The sequence below is a fragment of the Schistocerca gregaria genome, chromosome 4, assembly GCF_023897955.1.
Source record: "Schistocerca gregaria isolate iqSchGreg1 chromosome 4, iqSchGreg1.2, whole genome shotgun sequence".
Classification (NCBI taxonomy): Eukaryota; Metazoa; Arthropoda; class Insecta; order Orthoptera; family Acrididae; genus Schistocerca; species Schistocerca gregaria.
In genome coordinates this window covers 531,254,373-531,262,999 of record NC_064923.1, presented here as the reverse complement: position 1 = coordinate 531,262,999, position 8,627 = coordinate 531,254,373, and the positions used below count along the sequence as shown (strand labels likewise).

The following is an 8,627-nucleotide window of genomic DNA, read 5'->3' as shown; positions in this document are numbered from 1 at the left end:
TTGCTGTTGCTGTTTGCCAGGCATAATGCTACTGAATTTCACTTTGTATTACTCTGTTAAGCCAGTTTTACTACTGATTTATTTTTCTTGTTGCTGCACATTGGCTCATATTAGTTGTAATTTTGCATTTGCTTTGCTACTTTATATTTATTGCTACTAGCTTTGACAATTTGCATTTTTTTGTCATTGCTATTTGTGTTAATTTTTTTGTGCTGCTGCATTGCCTTGCCCTTAGTTTAGCATCTGAGCTCAGTAGATTTAAGTTAGCTTAAGACGGGGTAGGCTATATTAAGAGAATGAGTTGTGATGAATTGGAAGAAATCCATTGACAAGGTATAAAAAAGAAAGTGAAATAAGAGGAAACATCTATGAAATGAAGTTTTGGGTTGCACTGCAGTACCAAATGTCCCACTGAAAACAAACCCTGATGTGTCATTTTGTGTTATTCCACTATTTGTCTGTGTATCTTGTGTATTTGCGTTCTTCCTGTCTTCATGTGTTTATTTGATACGACTTATGTTGTAGAATTTTTCTAATACTCAGCTACTCACTACTGTTATCCTCAAATATAATTTGCATTTATAATATGTTATTTAGTTCGTAAAGATGTTTAGACATTATTTATTCTGTTCTGTTTCAATGCTCATGTGTGAAATTAATGTTTCGAAACCTATTCTCATTATTTTATTGTGTGTCTGTTTAGTGTTGATCAGAATAAGTACAGAGCGAAATGTCTGAGTACGGATATTTCTGCTCAGTTGTTTCAAAATCAATTAACGTATGGGGTTTACCAGCACAGTAATTCAATAATTTTTCTAAGGGGCGTTTCAGTAGGACCCATGCGACAGTGTTGGCGCTGATCGCAGCAATCATCTGCCGTCACTGCATTTTGTCTTCCTGCATCTGCCCCAAACAGCTCAGAAATTGCAGTCTTATACGCTTCATGTCAGAACATGACATAGGCAAATAATTTTTGGTGTTAGATGTGGGATGGTTTGATGGTTTTTGAGTCACGTAGGTCCTTCGCACATATCCAGCCCGTCTTCATGACTGGACTGACTGACTGTCTCTTAACATAAACTGTGGTGTTCTGCCCATTATTCTCTTATAGGATGCCTAAAGGATACTGCTTTCTCGGATAGCTATACAACAATTCAAGCAAATCATAATAATTTTTTATTACCATAAAGTATATTGACAATACTTAATTTTGGTTTACAACGATGAGTGACATTCCAATAAGCAATGGCTTTCGCTGTATACGATTTCATGCAGGTAACTTATGTGGATCACTAATAACAGTTCTTGCAGTGCTGTCCTCTATTCCGGGTCTACTAGTATCCGCTTTCTACTGTCCGGGTCTGCGAGTGTAGGTCAATTACTGTGCGGCCTAGGCTGGCAGGAGCAGCGCTCATATTCTCTTCGGACAGAGTCCGCTCACGTCGTGGTGCGGTCCTAGTCAGCGAACTATTGGCTGACGTTGTCTCACAACCTACTTCGCTCTTACGTTCTTCGAGCCGTCGCTTGTCGTTATGTCGGAACAGAAGAAGCAAATGCACCCTAGTGAGAACCGACGGAGCGAGAGGAGCGGAAGAAAGACGCAAAGGTCCAGCGCTGGATGTAAAGCGACGGTTTACACTGCCAGATCGTCCTGTCTTCACAACCGCACGACATTGGGGAGGTCGCGGGAACGGTCAGGCGACAGTGCACCACAACGGGGATCGTGGTCATGAGAGGACCGCCAGGGTAACGGCTTAGCCGCGACGGCGGCAGAGGCAGCACGGTCCACAGGCGGAGATTGCGAGGCGCCATTGCGAGTGCCTGCGGCAACCATGCGGGCGGCGAGCAACGGGCAGTGGCATGGAGTAACAAAGCTGAGGGCATGCGACATCGCTTGAGCTACACAAGTCATGTACCACACTGAACAGGAGGTACACAGCGCATTCAGCGACGGCAGTTTCTTGACTTTCGTTGGTACAACTCGCCAGTAAGCAATGTAGGTCATCGCTTCGTCTGACGCTCCAGTTGCCGTGAGTGCCGCAGGAGCAATTACCGCAGTATTAGCGTGGCTCTGAAACTCATTTCCCAAACTTTTTATGGTACGAAACTTTCATCAATGTATAAATAATGTAGGTATACATTTTGAACTAGCGCGTGCGGCGGATCATCGAACACAAATTTATGAAAACTCGTATTCAGGGTCCTGCATTGACTAAATTCCTCGTACGTGAATTATCGTGCACATTAGAAGAAGTCAGAAATATTATAGTGTAGGAAACACTGCAACCCACCACAAATTTTCTTAAAATGATTTTGGTTCAATGTTGGTTCAAATGGCTCTGAGCACCATGGGATTTAACTGCTGTGGTCATCAGTCCCCTAGAATGTAGAACTACTTAAACCTAACTAACCTAAGGACATCACACACATCCATGCCAGGATTCGAACCTGCGACCACAGCGGTCGCGCGGTTCCCGACTGTGGCGCCTACAAGTAGTTGAGAGATGGCATTAAGGTTAGAAGTCCAACAAGCGCATCTTCAGTCTACCTAAAATTTTTGAGCTTGTTGAACTTCTAAATATAGTGTTATCACCTAACTACTTATCTTTAAAGTAACTAAAAAGTGTAACATATCTATGCACCTATCACGTTCTTAGGAACATCCTATCACCAGCCGATGTAAACAAATGCATCCTCTGTCTTGTTTCTAGTTCCGTTCAGGAATAAGTACGGATTGAAAAGAGAACCAAAACTCTGATCTCTGTCTTATAGTATGTAAAGGAAACTTTTCTGGAAATAGATGCAATGTATAGAGCGTATATAAGTGTAACATCATACGATCCAAAAAACTTTTAAATTCTGGGATGAAATGTAAAGCGCAACATCTTTCCTTAATTATGCATCTGAAAACCTATGTCATATTTTACCACGGATGTAAAACTTTCCGCATTGTTTGAAAGATTTTAAACTTAACATTATTCTTGTATAACATAAATAAAGAAACACACAGCACAGTGGAGAACCGTATTTCTAATCCACTGCTCTGTCATCCGGGCATGTCTTCTCGTGTGCGTATGTTTTCCACCGATTATTATCTTCTATTCATTTATTCATTGCATCGATTATTTAACTTCTCCTACACGGAAGTTCCAGTTATGCGGGTGATTTTGAAATGCTCTCCATAGGAAGCTAGAGAAATACTTCTCGTATTTAGGATTGCTCACGATGTTTTAGATGTCCATTCTGTAAACTATTCTATGAGCTATCTCTGAAGAAATGGAGCACCGTCTGGCCTCTGAGCCAAGTTACTGCATTCATTTTAGTACGTGAATAGTACGACCAGCCCGGGAAGAATATAATACATTGTCCAGTGTCGATTCGAAGAAGGGAATGGATCATTTGTGTCACCAGACGACAAGCTCTTGCCGAGGGGCCGCATATGAGACGGTGTTCATCGTTGTCCAGAGTTAGGCACTGAGGGCACAATGCTGAATCTCTCATATGTATCGCATGCAGTCTGGATCGAGTCACATTTGTACTATTAACTGTTAGGTGCCCCACTGCACGTGTCTCTGTGTCTAACTAAACACGGTGTATCGATGGCAAACTGGTATGTGGATGAAACTTCCTGGCAGATTAAAACTGTGTGCCTGACCGAGACTCGAACTCGGGACCTTTGCCTTTCGGGGGCAAGTGCTCTACCAACTAAGCTACCGAAGCACGACTCACGCCCGGTACTCACAGCTTTACTTCTGCCAGTATCCGTCTCCTACCTTCCAAACTTTATAGAAGCTTTCCTGCGAACCTGGCAGAACTAGCACTCCTGAAAGAAAGGACATTGCGGAGACATGGCTTAGCCACAGCCTGGGGGATGTTTCCAGAATGAGATTTTCACTCTGCAGCGGAGTGTGCGCTGATATGAAACTTCCGGGCAGATTAAAACTGTGTGCCCGACCGAGACTCGAACTCGGGACCTTTGCCTTCCGCGGGCAAGTGCTGTGCCAGGAAGTTTCATATCAGCGCACACTCCGCTGCAGGGTGAAAATCTCATTCTGGAAACATCCCCCAGGCTGTGGCTAAGCCATGTCTCCGCAATATCCTTTCCTTCAGGAGTGCTAGTTCTGCAAGGTTCGCAGGAGAGCTTCTGTAAAGTTTGGAAGGTAGGAGACGGATACTGGCAGAAGTAAAGCTGTGAGTACCGGGCGTGAGTCGTGCTTCGGTAGCTTAGTTGGTGGAGCACTTGCCCGCGAAAGGCAAAGGTCCCGAGTTCGAGTCTCGGTCGGGCACACAGTTTTAATCTGCCAGGAAGTTTCATATCAGCGCACACTCCGCTGCAGAGTGAAAATCTCATTCTGGTATGTGGATGTTTCCTCTCAGTAGGATTGCTGCGTCGCCCGGTCGTTAGTCACGCGGCTTTGAGGTCAGGTGCCTGCAGAGCAGCGTGAACTTAGCTGTGCTCTGTTAAAAAAAAAAAAAAAAAAAATCGTGTTTGGTGAAGTGAATGGGAAATGTGCTGGACAATCACTGTCGCCATTCGAGAAACTGGTGCTTGTTATTCTATTAAGAATCCTGACAGACAAGTTAGATGTCATCCCAACAATATAATATAGTGCTGATATATACCGCTGCCGCTCGATCCTGAAGACGCGCAAGGCCAAGTCTACTCCTAGTAAGTCGGAGGGTAAGGGCATCGTATCTTACTATAAATAGTAGCCTTGCGTTCATGAAGGAACCGAAAGCCGTCAGTATTCGTCCTGCCATAATCACAGGCATCAGGAGTACATGGGCAAAGTACGGAATCCGTGACGTCACGTTGGTGATCCACTGGATCATGTCTAATGCCAGTGTAGGATCCATTTGACATCCGTCCGGAGTGACTGTAGTAGTTTCTTAAAGTTGTACGTTGCTGTGCGACGTATGCCATTCGTAAAAACAATATCTATGCAATTAAAGGTACCTATGAACCGCACAGGTGCTACATATGCTTCCGTTACTCGGACACCAGTATTCATCTCTAGAGCCTTTCCCAATTTAGCTCCTGCCAGTGACCGCTTCACATTTGCCTATCCAATCTAAAGCCACGCTCATATCGTTTTCATTCCGCACTATCTGTACTATGTCATCCGCATATGTCTTGCACGTAAATGTGTATCCTCACAAAGTCAACCCTGTCAAGTGGTGCCGAAGGCCGCATGGTAATGGGTGGAGAGTCAGAGCATGTAATATCGTAGATAAGGGATGTACTTGTCTGACCGATCTCGTTACGATGAGAGATTTTGTCATACTTTCATTGATGAGCACTTTGGAGGCATTGCTGAGTAGCCACATCATGACAGCGATAAATGGTCGTGCAAACCGCACATGTGTCAGGACATTTGCAAGATAGATGTGGCTTACTCCATCAAAGGATATGGCTTACTCTATCAAAGGCTTGATCAATATCTATCGACGCTATTGCTGAGCGGAGGCGGAGCGTCTTTGCCAGGGTGATCAAATCGCGATATGCAAAAAGCGGCGTCCAGGCTGTTGTTATCTCCCACAAGCCAAGTTTGGTCGAGTGTGATAACTTGGAGTAATACTCATCGGTGGCGTGCTGCTAATAATCTGGTGAATATTTTTAAGTCGCAGTTAAGGATCGTCAGTGGTCGGCAGTCCCGTATCCGCGTAATACACGAGGGGTTTGTGTATCGGAATAACCAGCCCTTCCACAAAAACCGGTGGTAACGGCACGTCTGGAGACAGTAATTCGTGGCAGATAATAGTCCATCGTGATGCTATCAGATAGCTAGAGGTCCTATAGATTTCCAGAGGAGACCCTCTGGTCTGTTATTTATTCACTGTTCCCTTACCAATGGCCCGAATCACTTACTCTTCAGTAGTTTCCTCATTTGTACTTCCGCATGTAGTTCAATGGTGCCGAAAATCACATATGTAAGATTGGTAATGGCCACAATATCGCTATCCGTTGAAGTTTAAAGCTGAGTGTAACAGTCTACAAAGGTTACAAATGCATTGCCAATTTATTGTTGTGATATTAGGTGTCTGCCATCATCCATATCCACCGCATATAACTGGCCTCCTCGTAGTGTTTTACTTTCGTTGATGACGTGATTCATCGATGGACGTTGGGTCGACAACGCCCTGAGTGATGCCCAATATAAGTCTGTTTTCCAGTCTAAGCCTGTTTTCTCAGTTGGAGTGCTGCTGTCAAATATTTGTACCTAATGACGCTGCTAGTGATTTTAGTTCTCATCCCACAGATTCTGTCTCTGACTTCTTTTGTTTCTTCTAATGCTTAGAATTAGCCATGTGTGTAAAATGGCTCTGAGCACTATGCGAGTTAACTTCTGAGATCATTAGTCGCCTAGAACTTAGAACTAATTAAACCTAACTAACCTAAGGACATCACACACATCCACGCCCGAGGCAGGATTCGAACCGGAGACCGGAGCGGTCGCTCAGCTCCCGACTGTAGCGCCTAGAACCGCACGGTTACTCCGGCCGGCGTGTCACTTAAAGATAAGATGAAAACTCCTGGAAAGAATACGCGATGGAAGATGTCTGTAGTGCACCCTTGGAAAAGTAGTAAAATGTAACGGGACATCAACGAATAGTCAACTTGGCGGCTGACGCTGGAACAGAGGAGATGAGGTACTGGCAGATGTAATGCTCTGATCGTGGGTCTTGCTTGGAACAATGAGTTGGTAGAGCAGTTGTCAGGAAGGCAGTGTGTAGCAGTAGTCCGAACGAAATAAGTACGTTTTATTCAGGACTTAGAACTCCCTGAGTCTCCTTCAAGTATCCGCACCTCTCGTAGGTGCCCTGTGATAGCTCTTATCCTCGCTTTCACTGAACATTGTCTTCTTGTATTTGCTCCTAATCGCAGTTGCAGATTCAGCTGAACCCCTTTGAGTTCTCATACACTCGCTCTTTCCTATGTGAAAACGAGATAAACAGTCGTCGCTGAAAAGAAACATCGAAGAAAATGTTCTGTATCCTTCCGTACCTTTTGACAGGACTCTCCCGATTCTGAAATTCGTTGCCTTGCAATTCCTGGAACAAGTGTAGAGGATAACAGTGGAAGTGGTGACGTGTTAGAATGCAGTTTGCAGTGGTTTGGGAATGCTAATTTCGGGTTCAAGCTGTCGTGTGCTCACGAGCATGTTTATTGCAGGAAGAACGTCAGCCGGCCGGTGTGGCTGAGCGGTTCGAGGCACTTCAGTCCGGAACTGCGCTGCTGCTACGGTCGTAGGTTCGAATCCTGCCTCGGGCATGGATGTTTGTGCCGTCCTTAGTTTAGTTAGGTTTAAGTAGTTATAAGTTCTAGGGGACTGATGATCTCAGATGTTTAGGCCCATAGTGCTCAGAGCCATTTGAAGAACGACAACACTAACTTCTGTGACTCTGAGTGTGCGAATTCTATGACCACTGCGTTGCGTTGTGTTGAATCTTCACAAGAAGACGACACATCGGGGAGACTGGATGGATTCTGTTTGCGGTGTCAGTCTCTGTTCGGTTCCCATGACCGAGTTGTGTAATGCCTACCTTTAATCAAAATAAATGAAAGGTAACTATGGTGCTGATTTCAATGAAGGACTGCCTTGGTACTATTTGTACCCTTTTTACAATGAGAGAATATTATGTTAATTATAGTTTTTCTCACTTACATTCTCCTTAAATGACTGGATTTTAGCCTCTCTTCGTTAGCGTACATTGTACTCATACAAACTTTCAACTGAAGACAGTTGACTTAATGACCGGCAAGCATTTTCCCTTTGTTCCGATTTCTTTACTGTCAACTCCAGCAAATTTATGAGTTATTTTACTCTAGGTACCGTATTATGTGCTCGTACAGTCAATTTCTGTGTTATGTTTTTAATATCGTCACGGCCACTTGGATCGTACACTATGGTACATTTTAGAATATCTATTGAGGAGAGGTCGTTGATTACAGAATAAAAAGTATAGGGTGGTATTTAAAAAGTATTTATGTATGTTAACAGGAGGTGATATTCAACCGCCAAGTAATTGTTAAAATTCATGATGAAACCTTCAGTTGTCCTTTAATTTGCACAATTCGCTACTACTTTTGGTAGAATGACTATTATCAAGTTAAACCTAAAACGAATAAATAAAATCATTGGGGATTAGACAGTTTACACGGAAATATAAAGTTAAATAGTGTATCGATTACTAGAAATATGCACGGAAATATAAGGTTAAATAGTATATCACTTAGGGGTAAACGGCTGGAATGTTACACCATAATTTGAACAAAATTAATTTGCACATTTGAGTCCACAGTAGTGTGTAAAAAATTTTCAATAATAAACGTGTACAATAGTTTTCGTCAAGAAGCACATGAAATCGGCTTTCACGGTTTGTTAATACCACCCAAGGGTGAATGACGAAGGTGTGGACCAAAGGGATTTGAGGCACTTCATTCACTGTTTAGTTTTTTACAACACTCTTCTTTATTCATAGTATTGATAATACTTTTAAAGGAAAAAACACAACAGGCTTTGTAAATCGTCTAACCGCATAAGTGAACTACTAAAAATAATCGCTAATATGTTTAGGAACACAATAAACTTCAACTCACAAACAGCATTCAGTTGTTTATTAAT

General features: G+C 43.2%; 1 non-coding gene across 1 annotated transcript; it reads right to left on the bottom strand.

Moving 5' to 3' along the window:
- Positions 1 to 3,646: 3,646 nt before the first annotated feature.
- Positions 3,647 to 3,721, bottom strand: Trnas-cga (transfer RNA serine (anticodon CGA)). Its single transcript has one exon. It is a non-coding gene; the product is annotated as a tRNA-Ser (tRNA).
- Between the last annotated feature and the right edge of the window lie 4,906 nt (positions 3,722 to 8,627).